The following is a 21,132-nucleotide window of genomic DNA, read 5'->3' on the forward strand; positions in this document are numbered from 1 at the left end:
GGCAGAGCAGGTTCGATGTTTACATGTAGTGGTAAAAAGAGTGCAGTGGAATACTGTTGTGAAGTGGTCAGCGCAGCTCACTACTACAGGTGTGAGAATGGGGGGAGAGGGACCTTTATAGATTTGGAGAAGGGTCCTACAGGAAAGGGTCAGTACATTGTGGGAACGAGGCTGAAAAACTATTGAACTTGGGACCCGATACCCTTACCCCCATCCACACTATGCAGTGGCACAGATACAGGGCCATGCCACAGTCCGAGGTGTATTCATAATTGCACCCCTTAGGTGTGCTAGTGTTCTTGCCCCATACATGCCTTGAAACCTGTGCTTCTGGGAGAGCGAATCTAGCATGACCACACACTTGGACCTGTGTCTGATCACCAGTGTAGATGTAGCATATTTGTCTCCTGGGATGCAAGACACTCCAAAGGGAGAGGTGTGGAGGAAAAGCCATGAGCTCTGCATTCTTCCCCCTGCACCCTTCCTCCCAAGGGCGTGTATGTTACATCCCCTGAAAGACTATAGCAGCAAATATTCTCTCCCCTGTATAAGGGAGCTCAGGCTTCCAGAAATAGAATGTGTCCCCGTGCTAACTGTGGTGTGGGACTGCTGCATCATCCCCCGTGCCTAAATGACTGAGTCCAGAGGAAGCTAAAAATAAAAAAACCTCACAAAATAGGCTAATGGAGACATTGTATTACCATCGGAAATTGGTTTTTGTCCAATGTACAATCCACTTATAATTAACACACACAAGCTGAAAAAAGCAGATTTGGGCACGTTAACAATCGATCCAGAGTTGAGACCAACATATGAGCATCCTTTTACTGTCCCAATTTGTATGAGGGGCAGAGGTTTTGAGGGGTTTATATTCAGATGTATCCACTTTTCTTCAGAAATCCTAGTAGGAATTTTTGCTATCTTATCTGTCCCATTCTGTAGTGAAAATTTTACCATCTCCACTCCAAAAAAAAAAAAGAAAAAGAAAAAGAAAATCCCTACCTGAGAGTTGATCAGCTCCTTTTGAAGTCAATGGGAGTTTTGTGATGTATAGGATGAAATGCCCATGTATGAAAGGATACATTGAGGAAGAGAATTTAAAATGAGGATTATAGAATTCAAGAGCTCTGTAAGTCTGTGAGATGTGAATTCCCCTGAAGCAAGACATTTTGGGAGGAAAAATTAGCCATCCTCTGCCTGATCTGCATGGGAACTGAGAACCTTCTGAGTTCAGAGGGGAGCAGAGTAAAAGCAAGTAACCTGTTTCAGAAAAGGGATGAGGGAGTCTCTTGGATTTCTACTTTGCAAGTTTTAGCCCCTAATAGTTTAAGTGAAGATGCTGCTTTTATATCATTCTTTACTTGTAGGTATAGGATTGGGGCATACTCTTGCTTACTTATGTCTACCAAGTTTGGTTAAATTTGACTCAATAGTGAATCCCATATACTGTTTACATGGTACTGCTAAATTGAAAAGTATGTAATGCTAATACTTAGTATTATGACACTCTTGATTCTCTTCTAAGGATAGAGTGGAGAGGTGATGTAAGAACTGACAAAAACAAGCTGTAGATTCTGTTAAAGCTTGCCAAATCTGAGCACGGCTAGTTATCTGTTTTATGGATAATTGGTGCATCAAATGTCTTTGTGACCTGAAAAATAATTGGAAACTAGATAAGAACAGGTGTGTAACGTCTTTAATTAATAAGGTGGAATCTATACCATTTTCTGTCTGTTGTAAACAAGTAGAGTAAAAAAACCAATAGTTGTAATCAATTTGGAAGAGAATGAAGATGTAAGCTACAAGTCTGTTCCCCCAGCCAGGGGTAAAATGTTACCCCTTCTGTACTGTGCTGATTTCTCTCTGTTTGATAACTCAGCTCAATTGGTTTATCAGATACCTTATGAATAAAAGAACTGAACCCCTTGGTATCAACAAAACAAACTGGAAACAATGGCAACTTCTGTTGGGACAGACTTTCCCTGGACATTACAGAGAGCAGGAGCAGGGCAGGAAGGAGCCTCCCTAACTACGTCTTGCCCTCTGTGCAAGTGTACAAGTAAGCTTTGGCAGAATTCAATTTTTTATATTCTTACAATTTCAACAAAATATACCAATGTTTATTTTAAGCCTTTTTTTTAAAAAAGTATCCATTTTTAAATTTTCACAGTTGTAGGAAATTAAGGGGAGGGCCAGACTATAGAGAATCAAACAATAATTATTTAATGACGGTAGCTATTGAGATTTTAAAAGTTAAAGCTTTATATCTGTTGAAACACAAACTGTGAACATTACAAGTCAACATATACAAAGTAAATATCCTTGAATCAAACAAAAATTCTCAAGCAGCATTTTTCTTTCTTTTGCTATCTGTAAATTTGGATTATTATTGATGGAAATAGTTGTTTATTGGTTTGTGTGTATGGTGAAATTGACATTTACTGGCATTTACCAATAAACGTCTAATCCTTACAAGCCTATGTATAAGAGACAGTCACAGGGACTTCTCTCTCCTGTGGTAAAATCTTAGAATCTAGCCCATAATCTGGATACATACTAAGAGCTAAATTTGCCACCCTTACTCACTTTGAATAGTATTTTACACTGCAAATAGTGTGCTATTCAACTCTATTGATTTCCTGGGTGATGAATCAAGCCCCAGAAATATCTGACAGTAGTAAATCTATCCTCAGAGGGATTTAAGAGCAAGTTTAAATGTATATGTTTGGCTTTGCAAATTTATGTTACAGATTCCCGATCAGTGAATGTTCTGAAAAAGTAGACAAAATTGGGTAGTGATATTTAAATACTGGATTGCGTTGCTTTCTCTCTCTCTTGTTTTGACATATTGAAATGTATTTGTGTTTTGTAAAAATACCATCTGTTCTGATTGGGAATATATTGAGTTATCTATCTACCTTTTGTCTTATTATATCACTCTGCATTTTTAATATTTATCTATATAAATATATGTTGGGAACTTCACCATGACAAACTCCAGCTTGGATATAATTCAAAATAATAGATAAAAATAGGTAATAGAGTTATTGCTACGTAACTGAAAGAATTAGTTAGCCATTATATATATTTTGCTCTGGGATTTAATAATAAACATTAAAATAATTATATCCCACTGTTTTATCTTTTATTTTTCCCATTATGTTTAGAAACAGAAGAATTTCAGTATTTTTCACAATGAAACTTAGTTGTAGTTTGCTTTTTGTGAGATGTGAACAGGATATTCTAAACTGATGTGGATGATGTATTTTAGCAGCTAGAATGACCTAAATTTGAATGGAAAAAATACCTTCTGATTATATGCAATTGTTGTAGGGTATCCTGATGACTACATGGGCTAATCCATAGGAGTAAGTAGGATCATGAGAATTGTAGCTGTACATGAAGGGCCTATGTCCCTTAGGTTTGAAAATCCCAGCTCTATATAGATGGATATTTGTGCATTGGTATCACTAAGTGATAATATATGGCACTGCACCTTTAAAAGAAATGAGGGCCAGAGGGAGTCAGCAGGGAAGAAAGGGGTAGGGTTAGGGGTGGGGGCGCTGCATACGTGGCTGGGAGAAGGAATGTGACAGTGACAAACAATTGCTCGAATGTGTTGGGCCCAGAGATATAATCTGAGCGAATAGAGTTCGAATGTATTTACAAGTAAAAGGATCTTAGTTCATAGAATATCAGGGTTGGAAGGGGCCTCAGGAGGTCATCTAGTCCAACCCCCTGCTCAAAGCAGGACCAATCCCCAATTTTTGCCCCAGATCCCAAATGGCCCCCTCAAGGATTGAACTCACAACCCTGGGTTTCGCAGGCCAAAGCTCAAACCACTGAGCTATCCCTCCCCCCAGTTCATTTGCATTGTTTCTTTGGAGTAGTTTAATCTGACTAGACATTTAGTAAAATTACATAATTGTCCTGCATTCAGTCAGGTCCCAGGGATAAAAAGGGAGGAAAGGAAGAAGGTGTAACGTGCTTTATGCTCCGCTGCTGAAATAAACCTTTGATCTTTTCACTGCAGTAAGTTACTCCTCTTAGTAGTTTATAAGGTATATGACTTTTTGTCTTTTGCCGTGGTGGCTTTTGTATCTTTTGTTTTTTTAAAGGAGCTGCCACACTCTTCTTAAATCTTCTGCCTTCAAATGCTGTTGAGCTTTCTTTTTCTTCTCTCTGGTTATACTGCTGGAATTGATATTTTTTTATGCCTTCAGAAGTGTTGCCAGCAGAGTCTACGCACAGCTCATATTAAATTAACCCTTAGGTGATTTTCAGATTAGGTCGGGATGGGTATCGGAACCTCAGCACAGGAATTGGGAGTCCACAAATTGGGTTGGGAATGTCTTGAGAAATTTTTTTTAATGAAATTGCACTTATATGACTATGGTCTGAAGAATCAAATCCATTAAGTTATTCTGCAGCATGTTAGAAAAACTGGAAAAATCATTTGACACATTTATTTGATAATTATATTCAGCAAAGGATCATTGTCTATTAGTCTTACTGATTGTACTACACCATCTGTGCTTGTAAAAGCAATAAATAATAATGAATTGCATATGCCATCTGTACTCAGATTTTTAATAATTAGGTAATAATAATCCCCGAGAAATCACTTGTTAACTGTGATAATTGATTTAAAGTAATAATTTTGTAATAAACCATAATCAATGGTTTATAATAGCAATAATCTTTTTTTAAATGATAGCAGACTGTCTGAGCAGCTGTTCTGGAAAATTAGTAATTTTGCTGAGTTAATGACAGATTTTCTACCAATCAAAACCCAAGACATGATCTGCTAGGTTTCTACCAGTGTTGATGATAATTTCCAGTAAGGAAAGTACTGTAAATATTCATCAATTTAGTTCCTATTAAAAATAAATTACCTTAACAAAAGTTCTTGTTAGATTTAAAAGTGAGAGATAGTTAGTGGTATAAGTAAAGGGTAGGACTGTTTGCAATGGACTGTAGTGCAGCAAGGGACCTTTCCCACAAACCCTGGTGTGCTCAAGCATTCTTTATGCACACAAGTACAGTAAGTCCACAGATTTGTATGTGAATAGAGCCTAGAGTCCCAGTCCTGTAAACACTTAGGCCCCAATTCAGCAAAGCACTTACTCATGTGCTTAACTTTAAGCTTGTGCCTGAGTCTCGTTGACTTAAAATTAATATGTTTTTAAATGTGCTGATGACTTAGTGCCTTACAGGCATGCCCTACTCTTCCAATGCAAGACAGTGTTACATTTGTACAATAAACTAAGATAAGGGGGATGGCAGGGATGAAAGGGGCAAATAAAATCCTATTTGAATAATTAAATCAGGTGCATAGCTGTTACAAATTCTTTGGAAATACATATATTTCTTTATAATGATTAATAAATTACAGGAAGAAATATGAGATCCACGAAATCTATCTCATAGGAGTAGAGCTGGGCCAAATTTTTCCATACATAATGGGTTTTTGGCACACACACACAAAAAGGGCGGATTTGGTGACACCAAAGAATTTTGTGCATTTGTGTTGACTTTGCTAAATTATTTGTTTCAGAAAAAAAACATTCTGAAAAAATCAAAACATTTTTGTTTTGTTTTTTTTAAAACAAAACCATTTCCATTTCTCAGTTTGAAATGACTTTTCAAAATGTTCTTTCATTTTATTTTAAAGATTCATATATATATATATATAAAAATGATCAAAATCTAAAGGAAACATTCTGATTTTTGTCAAAATGAAGATTGCATTCAAAAAATGTTTGGCTCTTTGAAATTGCCAGTGAACTGAAAAATCCATTATTTGCCCAGCTCTATGTAGGAAAAACATAGAGTCACCAAACATCCGCTAGATGGGAATGACCTTCATTCCCTACAATATATTGCCTGGATTCAAACTGTTGGCTATGGGTAAAAGGCATCCAGAAGCATTCATCCCCATAACCTGTGCTAATGTAAGAGGGAGTCATGTATTTTTTAAAAATCTAATATACCAAGAGGAGGGAGAGTAGAGCAAGTTGAAATTTTGGGAGATTTTTGAAAAAAAGAAAAAAGTCTTTTCTAAAAGGTAATTTTTCATGAAAATGTTTGTCTGTCTTTTTTCAGTTTTTGTAGAAGAATGAAATTAGTCTATTCTGAACACTTCAGAATTAAACCAACATTGATTTTTTCACAAAAATAGGTTTTCATTTTTGACCAGCTCTGTAAAGATGAGTTTTGTGAATGCCAGTTGCAGCTCTTGTATCACAAACTCTCCACCAGGCTTTGCACTCATTGGTGGACTCTGCAGAAAGGCCAAGAACAGGACGACCACAAGACTTAACTACTCTTGTTATCCTTAGAGGAAGACCCTCAGATCAGGGTTGAGGTGTGCTGGCAGAGAAATGTGAGGGGGAAGTTTGACTTACTGCTGCCCTATATGCGATTGAAGGACTTCATTGACCAAGATTCGCATTCCAATGCTTTCACCAGTACTAAATTCTCATACAGGTTTTTATTTCACAGAATTTTAAGATGCAATATAAATTATTTCCAAATATGCAAATGAGTCCTATAAAATTTACATAGAAGTGTAATATGATAGCACCTAAGTGTCTTTAATTTTTTCCCCAAAGGATCCTTGATATTTGCGTGTGCGTTTTGTGTAGATTTCAGGTTGAATTTTCAACCCAATACACAAATGCATACACATGGATTGGGGGCTTCTGTCTAAGAATTTAAAAATCAATAGACTTGACCTGTGTGTGTATATATATACACCTCCTAACTTGTGTGTGTGTTTTGATGTAACCCATGAATATTGAATTCATGGGGGTGGCAATATTGTTTTGTTCATGCCAATAATTATCTAATACAACAGGTTCACCAAAGCAATATGAACCCTAAAACAGACTGATGTCAATTCCCATCCTTTTTAGTTCAGGTAAAAGATTTCACTCAACTGTATCTAAATAACCCAGTGTTATAAATAGGATCCTGCTATAATGCTTATTCAATATTTGAACCCACTAATATTTAAGAATGCTTTTATCTTTTTTTTGTGGGGGGGGGGAGAGCAGGGATGAAAGGGGCAAATTAAATATTATGTTTATAAAGATTGCTCTTTGCCAAGATGACACACTTTATTTTTGATAACATTGTAAGAATATTGTTGCTGGATTAAAGTACAAATCTCCCAAATAAAATATAAGATTCACTTCTTTATAAAAGCTTTGGTAACAGCCCTGAAGACTGGCCTGGTATCATTACCAGGAAGAAAAGTAAGAAATATTCTAACAAATAAATATATATAACATAACAAAAGGAAGAGATATGAATACAGTTATATGGATTGTATGTTGCTTTACATAATTTTGTCTAGATACTACAGTGATTTAGTGCATAGGAAAGTGCTAGAGAGCAACACCCAGAGAGATATAAGTGTTGCTTTGGAGAAAGCTTTCACAAGTTGGGAGAAATTAAGGCTCTTGACATCAGAGTCCTTTATAGCTTTTATCTCACCATGTGTAAAACACTCAGATTCCAAGCTGTATATTTGCTGTTTGTATCTACAGAGTCTATCTCATAGGAGTAGAGCTGGGCCAAATTTGTATATTTGCTGTTTGTATCTACAAAAATCTATGTAGCAGTAATTCACAGTAATACAGTAAGTAGGATATTAATATTTTTAAATGCCATCATGGGCAGGTACACCCTGTCCCCCTCGAGGGGGGGAAGGGCATGGTAGCCCCATGGTTAAAGTCAATATGGCTGCCCTCAACCTCACGGTTGTGTGGCCCAAGGGCGGAGTCATAGGGCTCCCCGGACTACCCTTGGCTGGATGGAAGCATGACCTAATCTGTTCTGTTGCCTTATCTGTTCTGTTGTAAATTAAACCAAACTATGAGTGTTTTTATGTACTGTAAAACTCTGTGTCTCAGCAAACTGCCAAGAGAATGAATGATTCCCTCTCTTCTAATAGCAGGAGCCAGAATATTTATCAGTATATCTGACAAGATCAGAAGAGGCTGAAAATAATATTCTCAGGTTTTATACCGAATCCCTAATATTCAACAATAATATTGGAAGGTTAGTGGAAGAGAATTGTGCTCAGTAACTTTGTTGTAGATGTACAATTCTGTTAGCAAATGTACAGTATTTAGTATTTAATCGGACATGACGATACCAATTCTAATCAGTTTCAGAATTTTCTTACATTGTGTTCATCCCTGTGCTGTTGGAGTACCTGCATAATTAAACACTTAGACACATACTCAGCTCTTCAATTCAAACGCTGTTTCTTAATGAAGTGACCCTAAATATTCACAAAGAAACGTCAGCCATCTTGAACATTTTGTGGCACTAAATACAGCTATGAGGTACTCTACTGTGCTAGATCACAAAAAAAGAACCAGACTCCCTTCCTTCCCGTGAGCCCAAAGGAAAATGTATCCCTGGCATGATTTATACAGTGAAGACACTGCAAAGGTTTTTTAAGAGAACGCTCTGTTTCTATGCCTCTATTATTATTTGTACATTTAGGCACCTTGTAATGTAATTGAAATGCCTGGGTGAAATTTTTCAGTCAAAACTTTTTTTTTTTTTTTTTTTTTTTACAAAAAATACTGATAGACTGAAATATTCTAGGAATTCATATCCGTTTTAGCCAATTGTCTCAATCGAAAAGGGGGAAAAAATGTAAGAAATGTTAAAGTGGCTCATTTCTACATTAAAAAAACATGATTTTTTCAGGCTAGATTTAAAAGGAGACTTGGGCACCATTCACAACACCAAGGTGGAGAAGGAGGTAATGGTAAATAATTATTCATTGGAGTAGGGACTGGCACCCAGGTGTTCTCTCCCCACCCCGACCCCAGCTGAGTGCCTGAACCTCCAGACTATAGAGTAGGGGTGGCCAAACTGTGGCTCAGAAGCCACATGCGGCTCTTTTACAGTTAAACTGCAGCTCACTGAGCTCCCCCATGCCCTCCCTTTCTCCGCCTACCAGATGTGGGGCGTGGGGGAGCTCAGGGCTTCTGCCCTGCGGCGGGGTAGGAGGGCTAGAGGCTTCTGTGGCTAGTTGACCCACCACACTGCCACAGGGCAGAAGCTCTGAGCTCCCCTCCCCAGGCTGGTAGGCAGAGAATGGGGTGGGGTGGGGCATCAGAGGCTCTGGGAAATACTTCAAGAGAATTTAAGCCCTGGTGAACCTGATAGTGTGAGAGTGAGATGGATAGAAAGAGAAGCTCGCACATGCGCACTATATCAGGAAATTGCATTGTTTGGTATTCAGACGTTGTGCTGTGCAGACCTTGTGTGCTCACAATCTCCCTGCATTTTGCAGAATATAGGTTGTGTTAACTGTTCATAAGTCACATTTGAATAGTTTTAGATTTAAGTGTTAACCCTACATTAATTTCATGGATGACATCTTCAAATTGTAAGAAATGCAAGTATGAAGAAGAAAACCGAAGTTTTAAAACAGAATGGGAGGAAGATTTTGTATTCACTGTTAAAGGTGGCAAACCCCTGTGCCTGATCTGCAATGCATTGTTCACTCACTACAAAGCGAGCAATGTGAAATGCCACTACAAAATGAATCAGAATAACTTTTAATCTAAATATCCTCCTGAATCAGAATTAAGGAAAAACAAGCTAACCTCATTAAAATTACACCTAAACAGTCAATAGACACTACTTTCGGCATTCGATAAGGAAGCTAACACAACGACTGAAGCTATTTTTGTTATGTCATGGAATATCGCTTATGCTAATCATGCATATTGTTCTGGAGAATTTGTTAAGAGGAATATTGCAGAAGTTGTTGTAATTTTAGGTCTAAGTAATACAAAACTTCAACAATTCCAATTTCGTACCACACTACAGACAGGTATATCTCTCAGATCAGTGCTGATATTGCAAGCAAGATGCAAAACAATCTAAAGAATTTTCTAGCATTCAGCCTAGCAGATATACAAGATAAACCACAACTAGTGATATTTGTTTGCTATGTTTCTGTGGACGTAATTGCAAAAGAAGAAATGTTAGACTCAGTGACACTAAAAGAAACAACGCGTGGTGTTGACATAAAAAATGCACTTGACAAAGCATGGACAAACACCAATTTACTGCTGGATAAACTTGTCAGTGTTGCAAAGGATGGAGCACCTGCAATGGTGGGGGGAGGGGAAAGTAGCCTTATTAGACTTTTGAAAAATGATCCCAAATTTCCAGAGTTTCTCCCTTTTCACTGCATCATCCATTGTGAACATCTCACTGACAGATACTTCAAATATGAAAATGATACAAAAACAGTCCTAGAAATTGTCAAGTTCATCTGAATGGGAAAACTCATGAACAGTTCAAAAATTTCATCAACAAGCTGGATCTTGGAGACAAACCTAACATCTCTTTTTACTGTATTGTGAGGTGGTTATCAACCAGCAATGTCTTAAATAGGTTTGTGGGACTGTTGGAACCTATCAATGCTTTCCTTGAAGAAAAGGAAAAGTCCTATCCACCAGTGGAAGATGAGCAATGGATGCAAAATTTGATGGTTTTTACTGATATTATGCAACATCTGCAGACTCTCAACTTGGCACTCCAAAAGAAGGATAAGATTATTTCTGACCTTACTTACGTGCTTCAGCTTCCAGAACAAGTTAAAGCTTCTGCAAAGAGACAGTGTCAAGAGACTTCAACCACTTTCCCCATCTCAAGAGTAAGGCAAATCCATTCTCTAAATTGAAGTAGAAGATCACAAACTCAAGGAATACAGAGGTAAATTACAAGGACTGCTTGATGACTTTTGGGCCAGATTTGAAGACTTGCAGAAGTTGAGATCCTGCTTTGCCTTTCTTGTAAACCCATTCATGGTTGATGTGATCAAGTATGACTATCCGATTCCCCAAATCATGGTTACGGAAACATCTACTGTAGAAATGGAACTATTGGAACTCCAGGAGGATCAGGCTCCAAAGATGATGCAGAAATCACAGTCTATAGTTGAGTTCTGGAAGCAAGGGCCAGGAATGAAGTATCCTGAACTCAAGAAGGCTAGCATGCGACTCATTTCAATTTTCGGCATAACATACTGCTGTGAATCACTGTACTCTGTGAGGAAGTTCATAAAATCAAAACATTGCGCAAATCCTTACAAATCAGCATCTGATAGAGCTCCTCCGTATCACCTTGACAACATATTGACCTGATTTTCAAAGACTTATGACCATGATCGAGATCCACAAGGCCTCTAGCTTTAGCAGTAATTCACAGTAATACAGTAAGTAGGACATTAATATTTTTTTAAATGCTGTCATGGGCAAGTACACCCTGTCACCCTCGGGTGGGGGAAACACATGGTAGCCCCATGGTTAAAGTCAATATGGCTGCCCTCAGCCTCAGGGCTGTGTGGCCCAAGGGTGGGGTCATAGAGCTCCCCGGACTACCCTTGGCTGCATGGAAGCACGACCTAATGGCCAGAGTCAGCAGGATTCCCCTTGGCTGCAGGGAAGCACGGCCTCCTGGCCAGAGTCAGTAGGACTCCCCTGGACTCCAGCCACAGAGTCAATTATCTCTGATAATGCTCAGTTAACACCACACTAACAAACCTGTGGCCAGCTGCAGGAGTCTGTGATTAAAGTTGTCCACCCTATCTGGTTTCCGTAAGGCAGCAGTTCTCAAACTGTGGGTCGGGACCCCAAAGTAGGTTGTGACCCCATTTTAATGGGGTTGCTAGGGCCAGCATTAGACTTGCTGGGACCCAGGACTGAAGCTGAAGCCCGAGCTCCACCCCGACCTGGGGTGATGGGGCTCAGGCTTGGGCTCCCTCTCCCTCCGCCCAGAGCAGCGGGGCTTGGGCTCCAGCTTTCTCTACCCCCACCCAGGATCATGTAGTAATTTTGTTGTCAGAACGGGACTGCGGTGCAATGAAATTTGAGAACCCCTGCTCTAGGGGGACAGGAAACAATGGAGTGGTTTTCTGGGATACATCCTAGGACTTAGGTGAAATGGTCATGCTTATTTATGAGGAGACGTCCCCTGACCTGCCAGTGGCTCCGTCTGTGCATGTACACATATGCAGGAAAGCAAGCACAGGGTATCCTTCCTTATAGTAGGGGAATTGAGCAGGATGACATTTAGAACTAGAATATATTGATGCTTATATGGCAGCATTTATTGGTGTGCCAGGCCAGTAAACCCATTTCCACAATTTTTCCAAATAAGATAAAGCAGCAGGGGGTTTGAGAAGAGGCCAAAATTGGCAAAGTGAAGTGAGAGAGTGAGAAGACAGAGATGAGGTGAAAAAGGAACAGAGGGAATGTGGCCATGAAAGCCTTGAAAACAAGGAAGGTGTGGACAGAGAAGGATGAGGAGGACCAACGGAGACCTTCTCCATAGATGTGATCTGACTGAATATGAGCCAGTTTGAGAGGTTGTTGGGATGAGAATTGCAGCAATAGATCAATGAAGTGACAAGTATGAATGAATGATTCAGCAGGGAGCATGAAGGTAGGGGCAGATGTTGGCTTTTTAAGTGACAGTGGTTAGGTTGGCAGTCTATTTTTTTTGGAAAGTGGAACATAGTGCTGAAGATAGTGGAGTAGAAAGGAAGACAAGTGAGACAAAGACACCACTTGCCAGGTTGGGAGATGTCTATCTGTGAGGTGTTCCAGAGAAATTTAAGATGAAGGAAAGGTCCTGTGTTTTAAACAAGTGAAAAGGAGTCCAGGGAGAGGAGTCAGTCGAAGATATGAAGGACAGGTGTCTGTTGTCATCATAGTGCAGGTAAAATTGTGAAATGATTCACCCAATTAAGAAGAGGGAAGTAGAGAAGAGCATGGAGCTGAGTAGCTTATTTGGTAGGGTCGTTTTTCTGCTTCTAATTGCTTCTTTAGTAAGTGATCAAAAATGGTTTTAAAAATGAGTTAGTTATGCAGAATAATGAATGAAAAACATTAAGTTAAAATTGTAGTGTTAACAAGTCTTGAGGAACAAAGTCTTAACACGTATAAAATATCCTAACTCCACTGAAGTCAATGGAGCTATTACAGTTTACATCAGCAGAGGATCTGGCCCTAGATCTTTCCAAATGTTTACAAAAGTGGCATTGGACAACTGTTATTTTTTAAAAAATTTAAAGCAATAAACAACTGATAAAGTAGGAGAGAAAACCTATATCTTTCCCTTGAATGCTCAGTTGCTTTTTGCAGGAAATGTAGTTCTTGGTCAGTAATTCAGATAAATGGTTCAAGGAATGAATCTCAAAACCAACATACTTGGGAGGAAATTTGTGGGGGGGATGGTGAACATGCGGGGGTGCTGAGAACATAGGTGCTGACTTCCCCAGTTCCCAGGAGGTGCTCGAACAATGCTCTGCCTCGGGCCCTGCCCCCACTCCACCCTTGCCCCGCCTCTTCCTGCCCCCACTCCTCCCCCTCCCCCTGGTGTCTCCTAAACAGCTGACCACAGTGAGCGGGAGGTGCTAGGAGGGAGGGGGAGGAGCTGATCCGGAGGGCTGCTGGTGGGTGCTGAGCACCCACTATTTTTTTTCCCGTGGGTGCTCCAGCCCTGGAGCACCCAGGGAGTTGACGCCTATGGCTGGAAACATGGCAACACTTATAAAATGTAAAATTCTTGTGGGTAAAAGCAAAAATCACATAGAAAATTAACAGCTAGTGGAAGGTTTAATTAAATTAAATTTAATTAAAAATGACATTAAAAGTAGTCAAACTTTCTCAACCTGTCGACTAAATGCCTAACTCCTAGTCAGATTACATTTTGTTTCTTCCTGGTGAAGAATTTGGTGTAATGTTGTTGAAACTTCTCTCCAAATAATGAAGTCACTCTTTAATTTTACGTCAAACTACATAACTGGTATAAAATTGTTTGATGCCTAAATACTAAAATAAAACTCATCCTATAGCCCATAAGATTAATACATAGGGTAGGTCAGCTCCTTAGAGACTAATTACACAGAGAAAGCAACAGACTTACTCTTTATGTCTGATTCTATGACTGGCTATATCCAGTTATTGAAGTCAACAGCAAAAATTGATATTTATGTAGCATCCTTCTTAGCAGTGGTGTTTCCCCTTCTTTTTCTCCCCTACAAAATAAAGCGTAATCAGTTCACTAATATCCAAGAGGATATTAATGTTCAACAATCAAGACATTTAAAATGATACCTCACAGGGCATACTTTGAGCAAAACATATCATAATCATATCACCCTGGTGAATATGTCGGTTCCATGGTGCTAGTTTGAGGTAGAGAGTGTCACAGTGGGGTCTTGCAGGTTGTTCTCCTTAGGAGGAGAAATTGATGTTAGAGTTAGAAATTGATGTTTGATGCAGTTCTGCTTATTTACAAGGATTGTAAAAAGTTCTGTTTCTTTGAACACAATAGGACTCAAACAGCAGGAGACAGTTTCTTTGCTCAGAGTTCCAAGCCTCCTTCAGCTAACACTCTGCCCAAAAAGCTCTCTATGGCGTTTTCTGAGAGCCATCTTCTTAGTCCTCTCCTGGCAGTCTTCTAGCTTTCTGCTGCTTCTATGCGTGCTTCTGAGGTGTTTCTGCTCTTTCTCTTGTGCACTCACGCGCGTGCGCACATACACACACACAGCTGCAATCCAATCAATCCCCTGCCCTTGCATTTGTTCTCAGACCCCCAAGAAATTATTTGGACCACATGGCCTACCACTGCCCAGGCTTGCGTGTGGTCTTATTTCCTTTGCTTCAGCTATCAAAAGATCATTTAATTGTTCCTTCATTTATCTTGAAAGGAAAGCACCTATCACACCCAGCAACTTCAGAGGGGTGCTTCGGTTGCCCAGTGCACAGCATAACAGCATGAACTTAATGCAGAGGACAATTAGCATCAACTGTAGCTGGGAAATGATTAAGGTGTGAGCAAGTAGTTTACATGCAGGGACAGAGAAAAGGATGACTTTAGGATTTGATAAACTTTAATAATTGCTTGGAAATTTGTCAGAGGGCCAGTTCAGGCATACATTTTCAGATAATGTTGCTGCCATGGCATATTTCGTCCCTCTTGTTTGCCCTAGTCCCAAAAATATCTTGCTGACAGGGCTATTTGCCTTGCTCTATGAACTGGGCAAAAGATCATGTTATGATCATGTCTACGGGGGGAAAAGGCATCATGCTAGAAAACATGAAAACATGTTGACTAGCATTTGAACTACACATGCTGTTGAAAATGACTTAGGAACTAGGATAGATAAGGACAGTTGTGTTTAATGTGTTAGTCGGGCCTGGCTTAGGACAAGTTCATGCTAAAGGTATCATGCTAAAGGTATTGTTAGTTAACTTTTTCAAACACATGCTTTTCCCCAATATACACAATGCTTATGTGACAGAAAATCAGAACCACCATGTCATCCATTGACCCAGACTTTAGGGAATTACCATTCATGGTTACATGTAAATATTTCCCTATATATATGCAGAGTGTAGAGAGCTTATGTGGTAGCATTATATCAATGACATACAGCTTTTACATTACTATTGTTGTCATGGAGATCTCTTCAGTTCTCGATTCAACTCATTAACTTAGCAGGATTGGCACCACAGGCCGAATTCATCTTTGCTATGGCTTTTACCAAAAGTGTATCCGTTTCTGAGAGAACATGTAGTAGTAGCCCCAATGGTTTGCTCTGTTAATTCAAATGGCTGACCTTACTAAACCCAACTCCTCACTGGGCTGGTTCCAGAGCTATGCAAAAACTACAGATTGAGTAAACAATGCTTGGAAACTACCTGGAAAACACCTACAGAATCTGGATTCTCCTAAAAGACCTTTGGCCAGTTAACTTCTTGAGGGCTATATCCACATTCACAACTTAACAACTGGTTTATGCAGGGGTTCCATGAAGTCCATAACGTTAGTTTGAGGGCCAAATAGAGAGCTTTCCAACACTGAGTTCTACAGCATAGCTTGCTTCTGCTCATTCTTGTTCCTTGTGTTCCATTTTTTGCAAAAGCATGTATTTCCCTGTCCTCTGTGGACGAGAGCAGTAATGAAATCCTATGCAACATTCAAACAAGATTGATTACAGGGCTCATCAGGTTTGGGACATTTGGACCAAGTTTAGAATCACATCTATGTCAGTTCCTACCTTTCACAATCTATTCACTTCTTAACCATGTGATGCTCAGTTACCTATTAATCTTATTGGCCTTCACATTTATGCTATGGCTGACAGGATTAGCTCTGAAAAGCTCTTACATTTTACCAGTGATCTAAACAACTGCATGAATACAAAACACCACCTACTAATGTTTAGCTGAAGTTAACAAACCTTCTTTGTAGTTTGTGTATGGGATTTCAGGAGCAGCCTGTATCCCTTCTGCGAAGATAAAATGCTTGTCCCATGCTTGGATACTCTGAAAAAACAAGCCAGTCCTCTCAAAGCCATTTTTAACCTTTTAAATTTGAGGTAATTTGAAACGTTGGTAAGGAAAATCCTGGAGGAAACTATTAGATTAGCTAGGCACTCTCAGCTCCCTCCTCACATGAATTTTCAACAACAGACTGTTTGAACAACTGGTGCTAGTGTAGCCGTTCAGCGTCGTTCTCCAGAGACTGCCAGGCACACAGGCAGATGGAGGTGTTTTTCAACCACTATGTCTAGTTGTCTATCCAAAAGCATGGGATAATTTTACAGATTGTATATTATTGTCATGACATTTAAACTTTTTAGAGAAAAGAATTGATACTAACTTCTCATGAACAGAGAATGCAATTTAAGAAACTATTGTTTGGTTATGATTACAATAAATACGTGCAACACTGTATCTAGCTTGTTTTAATAAGCTGGAGAAGTACCTTCTGCTAGGGAACTGGGGGTTCCATTTTCCTGGGATATTTTTTTTGAAATAGTGATCTCTGTCTCTGTCACCTGACATGTAACTTGATATCTTTGACGGTCATAACAGAAATCATCAGTCTAACAATGAAAGGGATCATCAACCATGACTAGAGCAATTTGATCATGCTACCGTAGCAAAGGTTCATCTTAGTTATTGTTACTGTTGCCCTTTACATTTATTGCCAACAGCATGTTCTTCAACTTTAACCTTAATACACAAGGTGGTGTGTGCGCATGTGTGTGAACAGTATTTTGGGGGTTCCTGTGGGAGGCTGTTCTCTCTAACTAAGCCATTTTTTCTGCAGCACTTGGATCCACAACCTTGTGGAGCTTCCACAGCTGAAAATGCTGAGGTTATTTGGGGATTAATGTGAAGCACCATATCATATGTTGGCTGGGTCCGTAGTTCAGATGGGTTTTTGGTAATATATGTGAACTAAATTTGTAGTCACTGTCAGCTACACCTAGTGGAGAGACAGGCATGTTACAAAAACACTAACTCCTCCGGAAGGGTTGAGATTTGGGATTACTCTGTGGATAAAATTAAGATTAATGCAATTCAACCTGAATTTCAAAGATTCAGGCTGCATGACAATAATAAAAGCACAAAGTAAGTATTTTCTATTTTTTTCCCCAAAATCAAAACAACTGCCAACAAAACCAAAGCCAAACAAAGTTGGTGATTTGTCACTCACAGATAACTGACAGGGAAAATAGTGATGCACCAAAATGTGTAAAAAAGTTTTTAAATCTTTTAAAAATGGCAAAATTGCATTCTCTTTAAAGTTTCCATTTATTTCTTTAAAGGTTTACTCTAAATATAAGATATCAAAGTTCTGCCTGTGGTACAATGGCCCTTTCTATATGAATAAAAATATGTCACAGCAAGCATACCTCTGCTGCAAGGGAAAACAGGTGGTTGCCTTGGACAGGAAAATATTTGGTTGCTCTGTGGTGTGAATGACTTGTAACTTGACAGACATATTCTGCAGCTTGCCTAGGGCAAGTTTCAACCCCAGCACTAGGCCTGGGTAGCAGGTAGCATTTACACAATTACATTTACACCTCTTACTTTAACTGGGGGTTTTGTTTTCCTACAGATTTTTGTGTTTCTAATGCAGGTTTTAATTGTCAGACTGTTTTTGCAGTGTTGCCAGTGAGACACCTCATTGAAGATGACTGTGCCAGCCTCTCCATAAAGGTGAAACCAGTGTCACTCTCTGACTGAGACAGTGCAGAGTAAGGGGACAGCAGGCACTCGTCACCAACCTCATCCCCCTAAGGAGAGTGAGTACATCCTCACTACAATATGCTAAGCCTCTGAACTGAGTCCACTCCTGCACCTGGTTCTCACAGCTGCCAACACAATATGTTCAGGCTGCCACACCAGTTCAAATTGTGCTGTGTGTGAAATGGATCATACTGAAATAACTGTAAACTCTCTGGATACAGCTTGATATTCCTGGTAAGGTGGAATGCTCTCCTTCCCTGACATGTATTGTTAATCTGCCAGAATCAATGATATAGTGAAATGCAGGAATTAGAACCAGACTTTCTACTTTATCCGTCTTTTTGCTGGGCTCAGCAAAGAGGGGGAGCTGTCAGGGAGTCAGTTATGGATCCCTTACTTTCTCTTGGGTGCTCATTAGAGCAACCATAGGGCTGCTCAAAGCTACATCAGCTGGCTCTGATCACTATGGGATCACTGGTCTGGCCACTCCCCATCCGTGCCCTATGTACCTATGCCAGGGGGTACAGAGAAGGAAGCATAAGAATCAGATCTATTAGCTTTATACCCACTGGGGACTCCCCAGGCCAGTGGAGCATTCCTAATAGGAGACTTGAAGGAGGTTTCCAATCCCTTTGCTACACCTGAGTGACACAAAGGAAGCTGAGTGGGGCTGAGAATCTGATCCTCAAAATGAATGTCCAGCAGTATCTGTGCATGCTCACAACCCCTGAAAAGGCCTAAGCCTTAAAATAAATAAGTAAATTAAATAAATAAACCTTGTGAAGTATTTACACATGCACAAGAATAATGGAATGTCTATGAGAAGTTGAATCCAGCAGTAGACAACTAGCCCTCAAAGGAATAATGGATGTTGATGTTTCAATGAAGGAAGCCAGTTCATTACTTATCTCATTTCAGATTTTAGAGCTCTAGTGATATTTTTTACTTTTATCTAGCAATCAGATACAAAGCGAGGGGACCACATAAGTACTTAGATTGATTTATAGAAAAACAGTGCTTTCTAATTAACAAATTGTGTTGCAGTATCGAGTGATTACACAGGTATTCTATTAAATGTGCACTCATCCTCCAGAAACTCTTTCCCTATAAAAGGCAAGTATGCATTTTGATATCAGAATAAACCTTAATTAATTACTATGTATTTATTTACTGCTTAATTGTTTTTAAATACACATCTTTTTTTACTATTGTTTGATTTTAAAAAACAGAATTCATAATTATTGTTTCCACAATAAGTCATCCCTCTTGTCCATATGAATTATTTAGCATTCCCACAGAAGTGACCTGAGCAACACCTCAGTCCTTGGAGGTACTTCTCCACACAGACATTGGTCTTGATATTTTCACACTTCCTATAGACACCAGAAACCAGTAGATGTAATATAGAAATGACATGCAGAGAACGAGGAATGCAAATTATTTGAATTATTCAAATATCTAATCACTGAAATAAATGTATAGAATTACAAAGATCAAGGCATACAAATGTAAAAGGTGAATATATCTCTATCTTCTGTGTTTTCAGCTCTGAACTTTGTTGGAATTTTAAAAAGGTAAGAGAGAGCAAAATTATAGACAGGTCTTTGGTTTGAATCATTTTTGTCAGCTTGGAAGAAATTCCTATCTGGCTCAATTTAAAAAAAAAACCAGATATATTTCATAGTATTTTGTCTGGCTTCTTAGGTGTCTCTTTGAAAACAAAAATCATTCCAATAGGTCAAAAGCATTTTTAGAAGGGTCTCAATTGATAGCGCTATGAAGTCTTTTAGAAAAACTTTTTTTTGAGTTACCCAACCTCCACATTCCCTAACTAATAGGAAAACATTATATTTTTCACATAGAGGTATCTGAAATCAGCCCACATTATTTTTGCCAGTTTCCCTTAAAATAAATAAATGTTGTGCAGAGAATTAGCATGAAAACTTTCAGCCCAAGTTTCAGAATGTTATAGCTTCCCAGAAAATAGAGATTTATAATGGAAGTGGCTTGTCAACTGTAATGATAGTGTTGGTATTGTGGTGTTAAAACACGGAAAGCAAAAATTATCACTATTTAATAAAGTTTTAAATGCATCAACTAATGACTAAGAATGTCACATCGCTAATAAAATTCTGCAAATGAAAACCATCTGTCCATTATCCCTTCAATGAATCTAGCTCAATGTGTCATTTTGTAAAATGTTCTGTTAAGCTACATCAGTCACAGCTTGTTACGCTACTCCCATAACATACTGAAACATGACAGATACAGCATTGAATTGTGTCTGGACCAGGCTCAGTCTATCCACATTTTTTAAACGGTCAACTTTCTGTTAATTCTCAGTTCATTCTAAATTAGGGGCCTGGTCTTCCAACCCTTCTGCACATATGCTGTTGGTGAGAGAGAGAAGCTTGGAAGCTTATGCAGAGTGAAGAAGACCAACACGGCTATGACAACACTGTGTACGCCACCATTAATCAAGCAAACTCCCCTTAACTTCCCAAAGGGTTTTTTTCAGTGAGGATTGATTAATCATTGAGTAAAGACTTCAAGATTTAGTCCACTATCTTCTGTGGGACTAATAAGAACTAATCACTTGAACAAGAATAGCAGATTTGGGACACCAGGGCCCAAACCTGCAAACACAACCATACCTAGTCCCCGTGACTTCAGTAGCACCACTTGCTTAGTAAGTGCGCTCTTTTCTTCTAGTTCCAAATGCTGTGGTTCTATTCTTAGAACCCAATTTATAGAAAGCAATACATTTGTAAGGAATTTTAATACACTGTACAGAGTTCCTTTTTCATAATGACATTGCAACTCATTAAACTCCATTTCCAAACATATAAGTTGCCATTCTGTCTATACACCTGCACTATCTTGAAATGCAAACAGGTAACATAAAGCCCAGAGAAAATATCTCTTAGCATTAACATGCCAAGCAAAAGGTGTTCTTATTGCAGTGCTTAGGTGGATACTTTAACCTCAGATAAGTCAAGACATTATGTGTTGTGTGCTTTCTTGCTTGCATTAA

General features: G+C 39.0%; 1 long non-coding RNA gene across 1 annotated transcript; it reads left to right on the forward strand.

The window, feature by feature from the left end:
* Positions 1-1,759: 1,759 nt before the first annotated feature.
* On the forward strand, positions 1,760-20,243 carry LOC122463760. Its single transcript, XR_006287384.1, has 2 exons — positions 1,760-2,059; positions 18,016-20,243. It is a non-coding gene; the product is annotated as an uncharacterized LOC122463760 (long non-coding RNA).
* Positions 20,244-21,132: the final 889 nt, after the last annotated feature.

This window comes from Chelonia mydas, chromosome 1, assembly GCF_015237465.2.
Source record: "Chelonia mydas isolate rCheMyd1 chromosome 1, rCheMyd1.pri.v2, whole genome shotgun sequence".
NCBI classification, from domain to species: Eukaryota; Metazoa; Chordata; order Testudines; family Cheloniidae; genus Chelonia; species Chelonia mydas.